Source organism: Chiloscyllium plagiosum, unplaced genomic scaffold, assembly GCF_037043375.1.
Source record: "Chiloscyllium plagiosum isolate Xiang-an unplaced genomic scaffold, Cpla_swu_hap1 HiC_scaffold_35, whole genome shotgun sequence".
Lineage (NCBI taxonomy): Eukaryota > Metazoa > Chordata > Chondrichthyes > Orectolobiformes > Hemiscylliidae > Chiloscyllium > Chiloscyllium plagiosum.
Window position 1 is genome coordinate 23819107 of NW_028270173.1, and position 21858 is coordinate 23840964.

At 53.4% G+C, this 21858-nt stretch overlaps 1 protein-coding gene across 20 annotated transcripts in view; it reads left to right on the forward strand.

Annotated features, from left to right (window-relative positions):
* Positions 1-21858, forward strand: part of LOC122541389 (ras/Rap GTPase-activating protein SynGAP-like) — a 1066559-nt gene that overhangs the window by 702938 nt on the left and 341763 nt on the right. The window lies entirely within an intron of this gene.

Sequence of the window (21858 nt, forward strand, 5' to 3'; positions counted from 1 at the left end):
CACAGTCCGTCACTGACGCTCACCCACACAGTCCGTCACAGATGCTCTCCCACACAGTCTGTCACTGACGCTCACCCACACAGTCCGTCACTGACCCTCACCCACACAGTCCGTCACTGACGCTCACCCACACAGTCCGTCACAGACGCTCTCCCATACAGTCCATCACTGACACTCACCCACACAGTCCGTCACTGACACTCACCCACACGTTCCGTTACTGACGCTCGCTCACACATTTCTTCACTGACGCTGACCCACACAGTCCGTCACTGAAACTCACCCACATAGTCCGTCACTGACACTGACTCAAACATTCCTTCACTGACGCTGACCCACACAATCTGTCACTGACACTCGCCCACACAGTCCGTCACTGTCACTCACCCACACGGTCTGTCAGTGACACTCACTCACACTTTCCTTCACTGACACTCACCCACACAGTCCGTCACTGACCCTCACCCAGACAGTCCGTCACTGACACTCACCCACACAGTCCGTCACTGACCCTCACCCAGACAGTCCGTCACTGACACTCACCCACACAGTCCGTCACTGACCCTCACCCAGACAGTCCGTCACTGACACTCACTCACACAGTCCGTCACTGACACACACTCACACATTCCGTCACTGACCCTCACCCAGACAGTCCGTCACTGACACTCACCCACACAGTCCGTCATTGACGCTCACCCACACAGTCCATCACTGACACTCACTCACACATTCCTTCACTGACACTCACCCACACACTCCGTCACTGACGCTCACCCACACAGTCCGTCACTGACGCTCACCCACAGAGTCCACCACTGATCCTCGCCCACACAGTCCGTCACTGACACTCACTCACACAGTCCGTCACTGACACTCACCCACACAGTCTGTCACGGACGCTCAGCCGCACATTCCGTCACTGACACTCACCCACACAGTCTGCCATTGATGCTCACCCACACCCTCCATCACTGACGCTCACCCACACAGTCCGTCACTGACGCTCACCCACAGAGTCCACCACTGCTCCTCGCCCACACAGTCCGTCACTGACGCTCACCCACACAGTCCGTCACTGACACTCACCCACACAGTCCGTCACTGACGCTCACCCACACAGTCCGTCACTGACACTCACCCACACAGTCTGTCACGGACGCTCTGCCGCACATTCCGTCACTGACCCTCACCCACACAGTCTGCCATTGACGCTCACCCACACAGTCCATCACTGGCGCTCCCCCACACAGTCTGTCACTGACGCTCACCCACACCGTCCGTCACTGACATTCACCCTCACAGTCCGTCACTGACACTCACCCACACGTTCCGTCACTGACCCTCACCCACACATTCCTTCACTGACGCTGACCCACACAGTCTGTCACTGACACTCGCCCACACAGTCCGTCACTGACACTCATCCACACAGTCCGTCACTGACACTCACCCACACAGTCCGTCACTGAAACTCACCCACATATTCCTTCACTGACACTGACTCAAACATTCCTTCACTGACGCTGACCCACACAATCTGTCACTGACACTCGCCCACACAGTCCGTCACTGACACTCACCCACACGGTCTGTCAGTGACACTCACCCTCATAGTCCGTCACTGACACTCACCCACACAGTCCGTCACTGACTCTCACCCACACAGTCCGTCACTGGCGCTCACCCACACAGTCTGTCATTGACGCTCACCCACACAGTCCGTCATTGACGCTCACCCACACAGTCCGTCACTGACGCTCACCCACACAGTCCGTCACTGACGCTCGCCCAGACAGTCCGTCACTGACACTCACCCACACAGTCCGTCACTGCCGGTCACCCACACAGTCCGTCACTGACGCAGATCCACACATTCCGTCACTGACCCTCACCCACACAGTTCTTTATTGACGCTCACCCATTCAGTCTGTCATTGAAGCTCACCCACACAGTCCGTCACTGAGGCTCACCCACACAGTCTGTCACGGACGCTCAGCCGCACATTCCGTCACTGACCCTCACCCACACAGTCCTTTATTGACGCTCACCCATACAGTCTGCCATTGACGCTCACCCACACAGTCCATCACTGGCGCTCCCCCACACAGTCTGTCACTGACGCTCACCCACACCGTCCGTCACTGACATTCACCCACACAGTCCGTCACTGACACTCACCTACACATACCGTCACTGACGCTCACCCACACCGTCCGTCACTGACATTCACCCACACAGTCCATCACTGACGCTCACCCACACAGTCCGTCACTGATGCTCACCCACAAAGTCCGTCACTGACACTCACCCACACAGTCTGTCACTGACACTCACCCACACGTTCCGTCACTGACCCTCACCCACACATTCCTTCACTGACGTTGACCTACACAGTCTGTCACTGACACTCACTCACACATTCCGTCACTGACCCTCACCCAGACAGTCCGTCACTGACACTCACCCACACTGTCTGTCACTGACCCTCACCCAGACAGTCCGTCACTGACACTCACTCACACTGTCCGTCACTGACACTCACTCACACAGTCCGTCACTGACACTCACCCACACAGTCCGTCACTGACCCTCACCCAGACAGTCCGTCACTGACACTCACTCACACAGTCCGTCACTGACACACACTCACACATTCCGTCACTGACCCTCACCCAGACAGTCCGTCACTGACGCTCACCCACACAGTCCGTCACTGACGCTCACCCACACAGTCCGTCACTGACCCTCACGCACACAGTCCGTCACTGACCCTCACCCACACAGTCCGTCACTGACGCTCACCCACACAGTCCGTCACAGACGCTCACCCACACAGTCTGTCACTGACACTCACCCACACATTCCGTCACTGACCCTCACCCACACAGTCCGTCACTGACGCTCACCCACACAGTCCGTCACAGACGCTCTCCCACACAGTCTGTCACTGACACTCACCCACACAGTCCATCACTGACGCTCACCCACACAGTCCGTCACTGATGCTCACCCACAAAGTCCGTCACTGACACTCACCCACACAGTCTGTCACTGACACTCACCCACACGTTCCGTCACTGACCCTCACCCACACATTCCTTCACTGACGTTGACCTACACAGTCTGTCACTGACACTCACTCACACATTCCGTCACTGACCCTCACCCAGACAGTCCGTCACTGACACTCACCCACACTGTCTGTCACTGACACTCACCCACATAGTCCGTCACTGACACCCACCCACACAGTCCATCACTGACCCTCACCCACACAGTCCGTCCCTGACGCTCACCCACTCAGTCCATCAGTGACCCTCACCCACGCAGTCCTTCACTAATGCTCACCCACACAGTCCGTCACAGACACTCACCCACACAGTCCATCACTGACACTCACCCATACAGTCCGTCACTGACACTCACCCACAAAGTCCATCACTGACGCTCACCCACACAGTCCATCAGTGAACCTCACCCACGCAGTCCATCACTAATGCTCACCCACACAGTCCGTCACAGACACTCACCCACACAGTCCATCACTGACACTCATCCACACAGTCCGTCACTGACCCTCGCCCACACAGTCCATCACTGACACTCACCCACACAGTCCATCACTGACACTCACCCATACAGTCCGTCACTGACGCTACCCACACAGTCCATCACTGACACTCGCCCATACAGTCCGTCACTGACACTCACCCACACAGTCCGTCACTGACATTCACCCACACAGTCCATCACTGACACTCACCCATACAGTCCGTCACTGACACTCACCCACAAAGTCCATCACTGCCGCTCACCCACACAGTCCATCAGTGACCCTCACCCACATAGTCCATCACTGACGCTCACCCACACAGTCTATCACTGACTCTCACCCACAGTCCATCACTGACACTCACCCAAACAGTCTGTCACTGACCCTCACCCACATAGTCCATCACTGACCCTCACCCACAGTCCATCACTGACGCTCACCCACACAGTCCGTCACTGACACTCGCCCACACAGGCTCTCACTGACGCTCACCCACACAGTCCGTCACTGACGCTCACCCACACAGTCCATCACTGACACTCACCCACACAGTCTGTCACTGACCCTCACCCACATAGTCCATCACTGACGCTCACCCACACAGTCTATCACTGACTCTCACCCACAGTCCATCACTGACACTCACCCATACAGTCTGTCACTGACGCTCACCCACACAGTCCGTCACTGACACTCACCCACACAGTCTGTCCCTGACGCTCACCCACACAGTCCGTCACTGACACTCACCCACACAGTCCGTCACTGACGCTCACCCACACAGTCCGCCACTGACTCTCACCCACACAGTCCGTCACTGACACTCACCCACACAGTCCATCACTGACACTCACCCACACAGTCCGTCACTGACACCCACCCACACAGTCCGTCACTGACACTCACCCACACTGACATTCAGTGACACTCACCCACACAGTCCGTCACTGACACTCACCCACACAGTCCGTCACTGACACTCACCCACATAGTCCGTCACTGACACCCACCCACACAGTCCGTCACTGACACTCACCCACACAGTCCGTCACTGACACCCACCCACACAGTCCGTCACTGACCCTCACCGACACATTCCTTCACTGACGCTGATCCACACAGTCTGTCACTGACACCCACCCACACAGTCCGTCACTGACCCTCACCCACACATTCCTTCACTGACGCTGATCCACACAGTCTGTCACTGACACTCACCCACACAGTCCGTCACTGACGCACACTCACACCATCCGTCACTGACACCCACCCACACTGTCCGTCACTGACGCTCACCAGCACAGTCCATCACTGACACTCACCCACACAGTCCGGCACTGACGCTCACCCACACAGTCCAGCACTGACACTCACCCACACAGTCGGGCACTGACGCTCACCAACACAGTCCATCACTGACACTCACCAACACAGTCCGGCACTGACGCTCACCAACACAGTCCGTCACTGACACTCACCCACACAGTCCGTCACTGACCCTCACCCACACAGTCCGTCCCTGACGCTCACCCACACAGTCCATCAGTGACCCTCACCCACGCAGTCCTTCACTAATGCTCACCCACACAGTCCGTCACAGACACTCACCCACACAGTCCATCACTGACACTCACCCATACAGTCCGTCACTGACACTAACCCACAAAGTCCATCACTGACGCTCACCCACACAGTCCATCAGTGACCTTCACCCACGCAGTCCATCACTAATGCTCACCCACACAGTCCTTCACAGACACTCACCCACACAGTCCATCACTGACACTCATCCACACAGTCCGTCACTGACCCTCGCCCACACAGTCCATCACTGACACTCACCCACACAGTCCATCACTGACACTCACCCATACAGTCCGTCACTGACGCTCACCCACACAGTCCATCACTGACACTCGCCCATACAGTCCGTCACTGACACTCACCCATACAGTCCGTCACTGACACTCACCCACAAAGTCCATCACTGCCGCTCACCCACACAGTCCATCAGTGACCCTCACCCACATAGTCCATCATTGACGCTCACCCACACAGTCTATCACTGACTCTCACCCACAGTCCATCACTGACACTCACCCAAACAGTCTGTCACTGACCCTCACCCACATAGTCCATCACTGACCCTCATCCACAGTCCATCACTGACGCTCACCCACACAGTCCGTCACTGACACTCGCCCACACAGGCTCTCACTGACGCTCACCCACACAGTCCGTCACTGACACTCACCCACACAGTCCATCACTGACACTCATCCACACAGTCTGACACTGTAGCATACTCACACAGTCCGTCACTGACGCTCACCCACACAGTCCATCACTGACACTCACCCACACAGTCTGTCACTGACCCTCACCCACATAGTCCATCACTGACGCTCACCCACACAGTCCGTCACTGACACTTACCCATACAGTCTGTCACTGACGCTCACCCACACAGTCCGTCACTGACCCTCACCCACACAGTCTATCACTGACACTCACTCACAGTCTATCACTGACACTCACCCACATAGTCCATCACTGACGCTCACCCACACAGTCCGTCACTGACGCTCACCCACACTGTCCATCACTGACACTCACCCACAGTCTGTCACTGACGCTCACCCACATAGTCCATCACTGACACTCACCCACAGTCTGTCACTGACGCTCACCCACACAGTCCGTCACTGACCCTCACCCACACAGTCTATCACTGACACTCACTCACAGTCTATCACTGACACTCACCCACACAGTCCATCACTGACGCTCACCCACACTGTCCATCACTGACGCTTATTAACACAGTCCGTCACTGACGCTCACCCACACTGTCCATCACTGACGCTCACCCACACATTCTGTCACTGACACTCACCCACACAGTCCGTCACGATGCTCGCCCACGCAGTCTGTCTCTGACGCTCACGCACACAATCTGTCACTCTCGCACACTCACACAGTTTGTCACTGACACTCACCCACGCAGTCCGTCACTGACACTCACCCACACAGTCCGTCACTGACCCTCAGCCACATAGTCCGTCACTGACGCTCACCCACACATTCTGTCACTGACGCTCACCCACACAGTCCGTCACTGACGCTCACCCACACAGTCCGTCACTGACACTCAACAACACAGTCTATCACTGACGCTCATCCACATAGTCCGTCACTGACGCTCACCCACACAGTCCATCACTGACACTCACCCATACAGTCCGTCACTGACACTCACCCACAAAGTCCATCACTGACGCTCACCCACACAGTCCATCAGTGACCCTCACCCACGCAGTCCATCACTGACGCTCACCCACACAGTCCATCACTGACACTCACCCATACAGTCCGTCACTGACACTCACCCACAAAGTCCATCACAGACACTCACCCACACAGTCCATCACTGACACTCATCCACACAGTCCGTCACTGACCCTCGCCCACACAGTCCGTCACTGACGCTCACCCACACAGTCCATCACTGACACTCGCCCACACAGTCCGTCACTGACACTCACCCACACAGTCCGTCACTGACATTCACCCACACAGTCCGTCACTGACACTCACCCATACAGTCCGTCACTGACACTCACCCACAAAGTCCATCACTGCCGCTCACCCACACAGTCCATCAGTGACCCTCACCCACATAGTCCATCACTGACGCTCACCCACACAGTCTATCACTGACTCTCACCCACAGTCCATCACTGACACTCACCCAAACAGTCTGTCACTGACCCTCACCCACATAGTCCATCACTGACCCTCACCCACAGTCCATCACTGACGCTCACCCACACAGTCCGTCACTGACACTCGCCCACACAGGCTCTCACTGACGCTCACCCACACAGTCCGTCACTGACGCTCACCCACACAGTCCATCACTGACACTCACCCACACAGTCTGTCACTGACCCTCACCCACATAGTCCATCACTGACGCTCACCCACACAGTCTATCACTGACCCTCACCCACATAGTCCATCACTGACCCTCACCCACAGTCCATCACTGACACTTACCCATACAGTCTGTCACTGACGCTCACCCACACAGTCCGTCACTGACGCTCACCCACACAGTCTGTCCCTGACGCTCACCCACACAGTCCGTCACTGACACTCACCCACACAGTCCGTCACTGACGCTCACCCACACAGTCCGTCACTGACGCTCACCCACACTGTCCATCACTGACACTCACCCACAGTCTGTCACTGACGCTCACCCACATAGTCCATCACTGACACTCACCCACAGTCTGTCACTGACGCTCACCCACACAGTCCGTCACTGACCCTCACCCACACAGTCTATCACTGACACTCACTCACAGTCTATCACTGACACTCACCCACACAGTCCATCACTGACGCTCACCCACACTGTCCATCACTGACGCTTATTAACACAGTCCGTCACTGACGCTCACCCACACTGTCCATCACTGACGCTCACCCACACATTCTGTCACTGACACTCACCCACACAGTCCGTCACGATGCTCGCCCACGCAGTCTGTCTCTGACGCTCACGCACACAATCTGTCACTCTCGCACACTCACACAGTTTGTCACTGACACTCACCCACGCAGTCCGTCACTGACACTCACCCACACAGTCCGTCACTGACCCTCAGCCACATAGTCCGTCACTGACGCTCACCCACACATTCTGTCACTGACGCTCACCCACACAGTCCGTCACTGACGCTCACCCACACAGTCCGTCACTGACACTCAACAACACAGTCTATCACTGACGCTCATCCACATAGTCCGTCACTGACGCTCACCCACACAGTCCATCACTGACACTCACCCATACAGTCCGTCACTGACACTCACCCACAAAGTCCATCACTGACGCTCACCCACACAGTCCATCAGTGACCCTCACCCACGCAGTCCATCACTGACGCTCACCCACACAGTCCATCACTGACACTCACCCATACAGTCCGTCACTGACACTCACCCACAAAGTCCATCACAGACACTCACCCACACAGTCCATCACTGACACTCATCCACACAGTCCGTCACTGACCCTCGCCCACACAGTCCGTCACTGACGCTCACCCACACAGTCCATCACTGACACTCGCCCACACAGTCCGTCACTGACACTCACCCACACAGTCCGTCACTGACATTCACCCACACAGTCCGTCACTGACACTCACCCATACAGTCCGTCACTGACACTCACCCACAAAGTCCATCACTGCCGCTCACCCACACAGTCCATCAGTGACCCTCACCCACATAGTCCATCACTGACGCTCACCCACACAGTCTATCACTGACTCTCACCCACAGTCCATCACTGACACTCACCCAAACAGTCTGTCACTGACCCTCACCCACATAGTCCATCACTGACCCTCACCCACAGTCCATCACTGACGCTCACCCACACAGTCCGTCACTGACACTCGCCCACACAGGCTCTCACTGACGCTCACCCACACAGTCCGTCACTGACGCTCACCCACACAGTCCATCACTGACACTCACCCACACAGTCTGTCACTGACCCTCACCCACATAGTCCATCACTGACGCTCACCCACACAGTCTATCACTGACCCTCACCCACATAGTCCATCACTGACCCTCACCCACAGTCCATCACTGACACTTACCCATACAGTCTGTCACTGACGCTCACCCACACAGTCCGTCACTGACGCTCACCCACACAGTCTGTCCCTGACGCTCACCCACACAGTCCGTCACTGACACTCACCCACACAGTCCGTCACTGACGCTCACCCACACAGTCCGCCACTGACTCTCACCCACACAGTGGGTCACTGACACTCACCCACACTGACATTCAGTGACACTCACCCACACAGTCCGTTACTGACACTCACCCACACAGTCCATCACTGACACTCACCCACACAGTCCGTCACTGACATCCACCCACACAGTCTGTCACTGACACTCACCTACACTGACATTCAGTGACACTCACCCACACAGTCCGTCACTGACACTCACCCACACAGTCCGTCACTGACACTCACCCACATAGTCCGTCACTGACACCCACCCACACAGTCCGTCACTGACACTCACCCACACAGTCCGTCACTGACACCCACCACACAGTCCGTCACTGACCCTCACCGACACATTCCTTCACTGACGCTGATCCACACAGTCTGTCACTGACACCCACCCACACAGTCCGTCACTGACCCTCACCCACACATTCCTTCACTGACGCTGATCCACACAGTCTGTCACTGACACTCACCCACACAGTCCGTCACTGACGCACACTCACACCATCCGTCACTGACACCCACCCACACTGTCCGTCACTGACACTCACCCACACAGTCCATCACTGACACTCACACACACAGTCCGTCACTGACGCTCACCAGCACAGTCCATCACTGACACTCACCCACACAGTCCGGCACTGACGCTCACCAACACAGTCCATCACTGACACTCACCCACACAGTCCGGCACTGACGCTCACCAACACAGTTCATCACTGACACTCACCCACACAGTCCGTCACTGACGCTCACCAACACAGTCCGTCACTGACACTCACCCACACAGTCCGTCACAGACACTCACCCACACAGTCCATCACTGACACTCACCCATACAGTCCGTCACTGACACTCACCCACAAAGTCCATCACTGACGCTCACCCACACAGTCCATCAGTGACCCTCACCCACGCAGTCCTTCACTAATGCTCACCCACACAGTCCGTCACAGACACTCACCCACACTGTCCATCACTGACACTCACCCATACAGTCCGTCACTGACACTCACCCACAAAGTCCATCACTGACCCTCGCCCACACAGTCCATCACTGACACTCACCCACACAGTCCATCACTGACACTCACCCATACAGTCCGTCACTGACGCTCACCCACACAGTCCATCACTGACACTCGCCCATACAGTCCGTCACTGACACTCACCCATACAGTCCGTCACTGACACACACCCACAAAGTCCATCACTGCCGCTCACCCACACAGTCCATCAGTGACCCTCACCCACATAGGCCATCATTGACGCTCACCCACACAGTCTATCACTGACTCTCACCCACAGTCCATCACTGACACTCACCCAAACAGTCTGTCACTGACCCTCACCCACATAGTCCATCACTGACCCTCACCCACAGTCCATCACTGACGCTCACCCACACAGTCCGTCACTGACACTCGCCCACACAGGCTCTCACTGACGCTCACCCACACAGTCCGTCACTGACACTCACCCACACAGTCCATCACTGACACTCATCCACACAGTCTGACACTGTAGCATACTCACACAGTCCGTCACTGACGCTCACCCACACAGTCCATCACTGACACTCACCCACACAGTCTGTCACTGACCCTCACCCACATAGTCCATCACTGACGCTCACCCACACAGTCCGTCACTGACACTTACCCATACAGTCTGTCACTGACGCTCACCCACACAGTCCGTCACTGACCCTCACCCACACAGTCTATCACTGACATTCACTCACAGTCTATCACTGACACTCACCCACATAGTCCATCACTGACGCTCACCCACACAGTCCATCACTGACGCTCACCCACACTGTCCATCACTGACGCTTATTAACACAGTCCGTCACTGACGCTCACCCACACTGTCCATCACTGACGCTCACCCACACATTCTGTCACTGACACTCACCCACACAGTCCGTCACGATGCTCGCCCACGCAGTCTGTCTCTGACGCTCACGCACACAATCTGTCACTCTCGCACACACACACAGTTTGTCACTGACACTCACCCACGCAGTCCGTCACTGACACTCACCCACACAGTCCGTCACTGACCCTCAGCCACATAGTCCGTCACTGACGCTCACCCACACAGTCTATCACTGACACTCACCCAGAGTCCGTCACTGACACTCACCCACACAGTCCGTCACTGACACTCACCCACAGTCCGTCACTGACACTCACCCACACAGTCCGTCACTGACGCTCACCCATACAGTCTGTCACTGACACTCACCCACACAGTCTGTCACTGACACTCACCCACAATCCGTCACTAACACTCACCCACACAGTCTGTCACGGACGCTCACCCACGCAGTCCATCACTGACACTCACCCACACAGTCTGTCACTGACCCTCACCCACATAGTCCATCACTGACGCTCACCCACACAGTCCGTCACTGACACTTACCCATACAGTCTGTCACTGACGCTCACCCACACAGTCCGTCACTGACCCTCACCCACACAGTCTATCACTGACACTCACTCACAGTCTATCACTGACACTCACCCACATAGTCCATCACTGACGCTCACCCACACAGTCCATCACTGACGCTCACCCACACTGTCCATCACTGACGCTTATTAACACAGTCCGTCACTGACGCTCACCCACACTGTCCATCACTGACGCTCACCCACACATTCTGTCACTGACACTCACCCACACAGTCCGTCACGATGCTCGCCCACGCAGTCTGTCTCTGACGCTCACGCACACAATCTGTCACTCTCGCACACTCACACAGTTTGTCACTGACACTCACCCACGCAGTCCGTCACTGACACTCACCCACACAGTCCGTCACTGACCCTCACCCACATAGTCCGTCACTGACGCTCACCCACACAGTCTATCACTGACACTCACCCACAGTCCGTCACTGACACTCACCCACACAGTCCGTCACTGACACTCACCCACAGTCCGTCACTGACACTCACCCACACAGTCCGTCACTGACGCTCACCCATACAGTCTGTCACTGACACTCACCCACACAGTCTGTCACTGACACTCACCCACAATCCGTCACTAACACTCACCCACACAGTCTGTCACGGACGCTCACCCACGCAGTCCGTCACTGACGCTCACCCACACCGTCTATCACTGACACTCACCCACAGTCCATCAGTGACGCTCACCCACACAGTCCATCACTGACGCTCACCCACACTGTCCATCACTGACACTCACCCACACATTCTGTCACTGACACTCACCCACACAGTCCGTCACGATGCTCGCCCACGCAGTCTGCCACTGACGCTCACACACACAGTCTGTCACTGTCGCATACTCACACAGTTTGTCACTGACACTCACCCAAAGTCCGTCACTGACACTCACCCACACAGTCCGTCACTGACACTCAACAACACAGTCTATCACTGACGCTCATCCACATAGTCCGTCACTGACGCTCACCCACACAGTCTATCACTGACACTCACCCACACAGTCCGTCACTGACACTCACCCAAAGTCGGTCACTGACACTCACCCACACAGTCCGTCACTGACACTCACCCACACAGTCTATCACTGACGCTCATCCACATAGTCCGTCACTGACGCTCACCCACACAGTCTATCACTGACACTCACCCACAGTCCGTCACTGACGCTCACCCACACAGTCTGTCACTGACGCTCACCCACAATCCGTCACTGACGCTCACCCACACAGTCTGTCACTGACGCTCACCCACAATCCGTCACTGACACTCACCCACACAGTCTGTCACGGACGCTCACCAACACAGTCCGTCACTGACGCTCACCCACACAGTCTGTCACGGATGCTCGCCCAAACAGTCTATCATTGACGCTCATCCACATAGTCCCTCACTGACACTCACCCACACAGTCAATCACTGACACTAATCCACACAGTCTGACACTGTAGCATACTCACACAGTCTGTCACTGACACTCACCCACACAGTCTGTCACTGACGCTCACCCACAATCCGTCACTGACACTCACCCACACTGTCCGTCACTGACGCACACCCACACAGTCTGTCACTGACGCTCACCCACACAGTCTGTCACTGACACTCACCCACAGTCTGTCACTGACGCTCACCCACAATCCGTCACTGACACTCACCCACACAGTCCATCACTGACGCTCACCCACACAGTCCATCACTGACGCTCACCCACACAGTCTGTCACTGACGCTTACGAACACATTCCGTCACTGACCCTCACCCACACATTCCTTCACTGACGCTCACCCACACAGTCCATCACTGACACTCACTCACACATTCCTTCACTGACGCTCACCCACACTGTCCGTCACTGAAGCTCACCCACACAGTCCATCACTGACCCTCGCCCACACAGTCCGTCACTGACCCTCGCCCACACAGTCCGTCACTGACCCGCGCCCACACAGTCTGTCACAGACCCTCACCCACACAGTCCGTCACTGACGCTTACTAACACAATCCACCACTGACACTCACTCACACAGTCCGTCACTGACGCTTACTAACACAGTCCATCACTGACGCTCACCCACACAGTCCATCACTGACACTCACTCACACATTCCTTCACTGACGCTCACCCACACTCTCCGTCACTGAAGCTCACCCACACTGTCCGTCACTGAAGCTCACCCACACAGTCCGTCACTGACCCTCGCCCACACAGTCCATCACTGACCCTCGCCCACACAGTCCGTCACTGACACTCACCCACACAGTCCATCACTGACGCTCACCCACGCAGTTCGTCACTGACACTCACCTACGCAGTCCGTCACTGATGCTCACCCACACAGTGCATCACTGACACTCACCCACACAGTCCGTCACTGACACTCACCCACACAGTTCCTCATTGATGCTCACCCACACAGTCTGTCACTGACGCACACTCACACGGTCTGCCACTGATCTTCACTCACACAGTCTGTCACTGACGCTCACCCACACAGTCCATCACTGACACTCACCCATACATTCCATCACTGACCCTCACTCACACAGTCTGTCACTGACACTCACCCACGCAGTCCGTTACTGACACTCACCCACACAGTCTGTCACTGACGCTCACCCACACAGTCCGTCACTGACCATCACTCACACAGTCCGTCACTGACACTCACCCACGCAGTCCGTTACTGATGCTCACCCACACAGTCTGTCGCTGACACTCACCCACACAGTCTGTCGCTGACACTCACCCACGCAGTCTGTCACTGACACTCACACACAGTCTGTCACTGACACTCACTCACACAGTTTGTCACTGACACTCACCCACAGTCCGTCACTGACGCTCACTCACACAGTCCCTTATTGATGCTCACCCACACAGTCTGTCACTGACGCACACTCACACGGTCTGCCACTGATGCTCACCCACACTGTCCGTCACTGACGCTCACCCATACAGTCCATCACTGACGCTCACCCATACAGTCCATCAATGACGCTCACCCATACAGTCCGTCAATGGCACTCACCCACATAGTCCCTCACTGACATATACCCACACATTCTGTCACTGACGTTCCCTGTCGAGTCCATCACTGATGCTCCCCCACAAAGTCTGTTTTTGAGACACACATCCACCATCGTATTCATCATGACAGCATTTTCCCTGTCGAGCCCATTTGGATCTTTTGTTAATGTTTCAGTAAGATCACCACTTCTTCCAACTACCAATACAGGTCCATCCTGCTCATAAACCCTCAATCCCAGTTATCAGCTTTGTGTATGTTCTCTAAACCCTTCTAATGCAAATACATCCCTCCTTAAGTAACAAGATCATAAAGTGTACAGTGCTTTGGGTGCAATCGAACTAAAGCACTGTAAAGTTGTGGCAATCTTTTATTTTTATACTCCACCCTCCTTGCAATAAAGGGTGATGTTCCATTTGCCATCCTAATTGTGTGCTGTACCTGCAAGATTCATGTATAAGTACACTCGGGTCCCTCTCTCCCAAAGCATTCTACATTCTCTTTCCATTCAAATAATATTCTGCATTCTTTTTTTCTATGAGAAATGAACATCATATTTTCCTGCATTATAATTTGTGCAAAGATTTTTACCCACTCACTGTTTATATCGCTTTACAGATTCCTTGCTCCTCACAAATTATTTTCTAACTTATCTTTGTATCATTTTGGAAATTTGACAATGTTGTTGGTCCCTTCATCCAATACATATTAATATCGGTTGTAAATAGCTGAGCCTTCTGCATTGCTAATTGTGGTTAGTTACAATTTGCCAATGTGAAAATGACGATTTACTATGACTCTGTTTCCTGTTAAACTACTATTTTATGATATTATTTCCAGGCTTTTTTTTTTTACCTCCAACACCAAAAACTCCTACGTTGCACGCTAACCTTCTACTGTTTTTTTTTGTTTTTTTTTATTTTTTTTGCTCAGAGTGTCAGGATGTCTGACACTCATTTTTTTAAACCCCCACACTACCGCCTAACTGCGATAGTGCTTATTTTTCCCCAGCACCCATGGAACCTTCTACTGTTAAATGCTTTTTGGTATTCCAAGTGAATTAACAGCTGTTGGGTCCCCTTTACCCGACCTGCTTTTGCAGCCTCAAAGAACTCTCAAACTTTTGTCAAACAGAACTTCCCTTTCACATTACCATATTGGTTCTCCTCAGATATATTACGATTTTCTAAATGCTCCAGCTATTACCTCCTTAATATTGCATTCTAATGACAGACATGAGACAAAGTAGCCTAGTGCTTCTGATTTTCTGTTTCCTTCTTTCATGAAATTAAACATTGTAGTGCATTATACCTTTAAGTCATGTTGCAGCTGTTATTAAATAGTTTTGGAATTTTTTTATGATGCGTGAGAACATAGTTCGAAAGTGAATTCCAGCATTTGAAAGCAGGGCCAAAGTAAATTGCCCAAGTGCTGCCTCTTAAAGGGGAATGGCATTTACGATACTTCACAATGGTTGCAGGCATACCAAACTGCATTTGCAATACCCTGGTTTATTTGAGGACAATAGCTCAGAGATTGTTCATTATGTAATGTGGCCAGTAATGCATGACAGATTGGAACAAGTGAAAACGATCTGAGTTGAAAGGACAGGTTGACCTACAGCTGGCAGCTGAATTAATTCATAGCAAGCTCAGGGGTCAATGCAACATAATGTGATAAACAAGCTTTAACAAAGAATACCTCTTTATATATATTGGAGTGGAGTGAGTGTACATGTGCTCTTGGAGTGCTGAAAGCTTGTTTCTGTACACAGTCACTGTGCTCTCTGAAGATGTGTTTCTGTGCCCAGTCACTGTGCTCCCAGAAGATGTGTCTCTGTACCCAGTCACTGTGCTCCCTGAAGGGGTGTTTCTGTACCCAGTCACTGTGCTCCCTGAAGGGGTGTTTCTGTACCCAGTCACTGTGCTCCCTGAAGGGGTGTTTCTGTACCCAGTCACTGTGCTCCCTCAAGGAGTGTTTCTGTACCCAGTCACTATGCTCCCTGAAGGAGTGTTTCTGTACCCAGTCACTGTGCTCCCTCAAGGAGTGTTTCTGTACCCAGTCACTGTGCCCTGAGTGCTGAAGGAGTGTTTCTGTACCCAGTCACTGTGCTCTGAGTCCTGAAGGACTGGTTCTGTACCCGGTCATTGTCCCCTGAGTACTGAAGGAGTGGTTCTGTACCCAGTCACTGTGCCCTGAGTACTGAAGGAGTGTTTCTGTACCCAGTCACTGTGCCCTCAGTACTGAAGGAGTGTTTCTGCACCCAGTCACTGTGCCCTGAGTACTGAAGGAGTGTTTCTGTACCCAGTCACTGTGCCCTGAGTACTGAAGGAGTGTTTCTGCACCCAGTCACTGTGCCCTGAGTCCTGAAGGACTGATTCTGTACCCAGTCATTGTCCCCTGAGTCCTGAAGGAGTGTTTCTGTACCCAGTGATTGTGCCCTGAATACTGAAGGAGTGTTTCTGTATCCGGTCATTGTACCCTGAGTACTGAAGGGGTTTTCTGTACCCAGTCACTGTGCTCCCTGAAGGAGTGTTTCTGTACCCAGTCACTGTGCTCCCTGAAGGAGTGTTTCTGAACCCAGTCACTGTGCTCCCTGAAGGAGATTTTCTGTACCCAGTCGCTGTGCTCCCTGAAGGTGTGTTTCTGTACCCAGTCATTGTGCCCTGAGTACTGAAGGAGTGTTTCTGTACCAAGTGACTGTGCCCTGAGTACTGAAGGAGTGTTTCTGTACCCAGTCACTGTGCCCTGATGTCTGAAGGAGTGTTTCTGTACCCAGTCTCTGTACTCTCTGAAGGAGTGTTTTTGTACCCAGTCACTGTGCTTCCTGAAGGAGTGTTTCTGTTCCCAGTCACTGTGCCCTGAGTACTGAAGGACTGGTTCTGTACGCAGTCACTGTGCCCTGAGTACTGAAGGAGTGGTTCTGTACGCAGTCACTGTGCCCTGAGGACTGAAGGAGTGTTTCTCTACCCAGTCACTGTGCCCTGAGTACTGAAGGAGTGTTTCCGTACCCAGTCACTGTGCCCTGAGTACTGAAGGAGTGTTTCTGTACCCAGTCATTGTGCCCTGAGTACTGAAGGATTGTTTCTGTACCCAGTCACTGTGCTCCCTGAAGGAGTGTTTCTGTACCCAGTCACTGTGCCCTGAGTACTAAAGGTTTGTTTCTGTACCCAGTCATTGTGCCCTGAGTAGTGAAGGAGTGGTTCTGTACCCAAGTCACTGTGCCCTGTGTACTGAAGGAGTGTTTCTGTACCCAGTCACTGTGCCCTGAGTACTGAAGGTTTGTTTCTGTACCCAGTCACTGTGCCCTGAGTACTGAAGATTTGTTTCTGTACCCAGTCATTGTGCCCTGAGTACTGAATGAGTTGTTCTGTACCCAGTCATTTTGCGCTGAGTACTGAAGGAGTGTTTCTGTACCCAGTCTCTGTGCTCTCTGAAGGAGTGTTTCTGTATCCAGTCACGGTGCTCTCTGAAGGAGTGTTTCTGTACCCAGTCACTGTGCTCTCTGAAGGAGTGTTTCTGTACCCAGTCACTGTGCCCTGAGTACTGAAGGTTTGTTTCTGTACCCAGTCGTTGTGCCCTGAGTACTGAAGGAGTGTTTCTGTACCCAGTCACTATGCTCCCTGAAGGAGTGTTTCTGTACACAGTCACTGTGTCCTGAGTACTGAAGGAATGTTTCTGTACCCAGTCACTGTGCTCCCTGAAGGAGTGTTTCTGTACTCAGTCACTGTGCTCTCTGAAGGAGTGTTTCTGTACCCAGTCACTGTGCCCTGAGTGCTGAAGGAGTGTTTCTGTACCCAGTCATTGTGCCCAGAGTACTGAAGGAGTGTTTCTGTACCCAGTCACTGTGCCCTGAGTCCTGAAGGAGTGTTTCTGTACCCAGTCACTGTGCTCTCTGAAGGAGTGTTTCTGACCCAGTCACTGTGCCCTGAGTACTGAAGGTTTGTTTCTGTACCCAGTCATTGTGCCCTGAGTACTGAAGGAGTGTTTCTGTACCCAGCACTGTGCCCTGAGTACTGAAGAAGTGTTTCTGCACCCAGTCATTGTGACCTGAGTAGTGAAGGAGTGGTTCTGTACCCAGTCACTGTGCCCTGAGTACTGAAGGTTTGTTTCTGTACCCAGTCATTGTGCCCTGAGTACTGAATGAGTTGTTCTGTACCCAGTCATTTTGCGCTGAGTACTGAAGGAGTGTTTCTGTACCCAGTCTCTGTGCTCTCTGAAGGAGTGTTTCTGTATCCAGTCACGGTGCTCTCTGAAGGAGTGTTTCTGTACCCAGTCATTGTGCTCTCTGAAGGAGTGTTTCTGTACCCAGTCTCTGTGCTCTCTGAAGGAGTGTTTCTGTACCCAGTCACGGTGCTCTGTGAAGGAGTATTTCTGTACCCAGTCACTGTGCCCTGAGTACTGAAGGAGTGTTTTTGTACCCAGTCACTGTGCCCTGAGTCCTGAAGGAGTTTTCTGTACCCAGTCACTGTGCCCTGAGTACTGAAGGAGTGTTTCTGTTCCCCGTCACTGTGCCCTGAGTACTGAAGGAGTGGTTCTGTACCAGTCACTGTGCCCTGAGTCCTGAAGGAGTGTTTCTGTACCCAGTCACTGTGCTCTCTGAAGGACTGTTTCTGTACCCAGTCACTGTGCTCTCTGAAGGAGTGTTTCTGTACCCAGTCACTGTGCCCTGAGTACTGAAGGTTTGTTTCTGTACCCAGTCGTTGTGCCCTGAGTACTGAAGGAGTGTTTCTGTACCCAGTCACTATGCTCCCTGAAGGAGTGTTTCTGTACACAGTCACTGTGTCCTGAGTACTGAAGGAATGTTTCTGTACCCAGTCACTGTGCTCCCTGAAGGAGTGTTTCTGTACTCAGTCACTGTGCTCTCTGAAGGAGTGTTTCTGTACCCAGTCACTGTGCCCTGAGTGCTGAAGGAGTGTTTCTGTACCCAGTCATTGTGCCCAGAGTACTGAAGGAGTGTTTCTGTACCCAGTCACTGTGCCCTGAGTCCTGAAGGAGTGTTTCTGTACCCAGTCACTGTGCTCTCTGAAGGAGTGTTTCTGACCCAGTCACTGTGCCCTGAGTACTGAAGGTTTGTTTCTGTACCCAGTCATTGTCTCCTGAGTACTGAAGGAGTGTTTCTGTACCCAGCACTGTGCCCTGAGTACTGAAGAAGTGTTTCTGCACCCAGTCATTGTGACCTGAGTAGTGAAGGAGTGGTTCTGTACCCAGTCACTGTGCCCTGAGTACTGAAGGTTTGTTTCTGGACCCAGTCATTGTGCCCTGAGTACTGAAGGAATGTTTCTGTACCCAGTCACTGTGCTCCCTGAAGGAGTGTTTCTGTACCCAGTCTCTGTGCTCTCTGAAGGAGTGTTTTTGTACCCAGTCACGGTGCTCTCTGAAGGAGTGTTTCTGTACCGAGTCACTGTGCTCCCTGAAGGAGTGTTTTTATACCCAGTCACTGTGCTCCCTGAAGGAGTGTTTTTGTACCCAGTCACTGTGCTCTGAGAAGGAGTGTTTCTATACCCATTCACTGTGCCCTGAATACTGAAGGAGTGTTTTTGTACCCAGTCACTGTGCCCTGAGTCCTAAAGGAGTGTTTCTGTTCCCCGTCACTGTGCCCTGAATACTGAAGGAGTGGTTCTGTACCCAGTCATTGTGCCCTGAGTCCTGAAGGAGTGTTTCTGTACCCAGTCACTGTGCTCTCTGAAGGAGTGTTTCTGTTCCCTGTCACTGTGCCCTGAATACTGAAGGAGTGGTCACTGTGCCCAGAATACTGAAGGAGTGTTTCTGTACTCAGTCACTGTGCCCTGAGTACTGAATGAGTGGTTCTGTACCCAGTCACTGTGCCCTGAGTACTGAAGGTTTGTTTCTGTACCCAGTCATTGTGCCCTGAGTACTGAAGGAGTGGTTCTGTACCCAAACTCTGTGCCCTGAGTACTGAAGGAGTGTTTCTGTACCCAATCACTGTGCTCTCTGAAGGAGTATTTCTGTTCCCAGTCACTGTCCTGTCTGAAGGAGCGTTTCTGTACCCAGTCACTATGCTCCCTGAAGGAGTGTTTCTGTACCCAGTCACTGTGCTCCCTCAAGGAGTGTTTCTGTAGCCAGTCACTGTGCTCCCTGGGGGAGTGTATCTGTACCCAGTCACTGTGCTCCCTGAAGGAGTGTTTCTGTACTCAGTCACTGTGCCCTGAGTCCTGAAGGAGTGTTTCTGTACCCAGTCACTGTGCCCTGAGTACTGAAGGGGTGGTTCTGTATCCAATCACTGTGCTGAGTGCAAAGTCAGAAGTCCCACACCCACCAGGTTATAATCTACCCTGACGAACACCTCCGAAAGCTTGTGATTTCAAATAAACATGGACTATAACCTGGTGTCGTGCAACTTTTGACTTCGTCTATCCGAGTCCAACACGGACACCTGTACATCATGTCTCTGAGTACTGTGGGAGTGCTCCTGCATCCGATTGCGATGCCTTCATGATGTGGAGGTGTTGGGCTGGGATGGACAAAGCGAAAAATCACCCAGCGCCAGGTTGCAGTCCAGCAGATTTATTTGGAAGCGCTGCTCCTTCGTCAGGTAATTTGCTGATGGTGTTTAAAGTAAAAATCCCTGCTTGTTTTATTACGGTGCTTTCTGGGGCGGGGGGCGATTTTGGTGTGAATTAGTAGGAGTGTTGGGGATAGGCGAATCTCAGCAGCATTAGAGTTCGGAAATGAATCCTTCAGCCGTGTCGGTACTGACCCCCCGACACAGTTGGGCGCCAGTTGTTGATACTCAGAGCTGCCCCTTTAAGAGGAGCAGCAAGGATTTCGCGGATGCCCGGCCGGGCTTGCCCCCGTGGTATGCTGACGGTGACTGGTCAGGGTGGGCTGTCCGTCAAAGCCGGAGAAGCCTGCGATGGGTCGAAGCGGTTGGGCGGACTCTGTGTCTGAGTGGTTGCAGAGTGAGCTTGGGCGCGGTGAGTGAC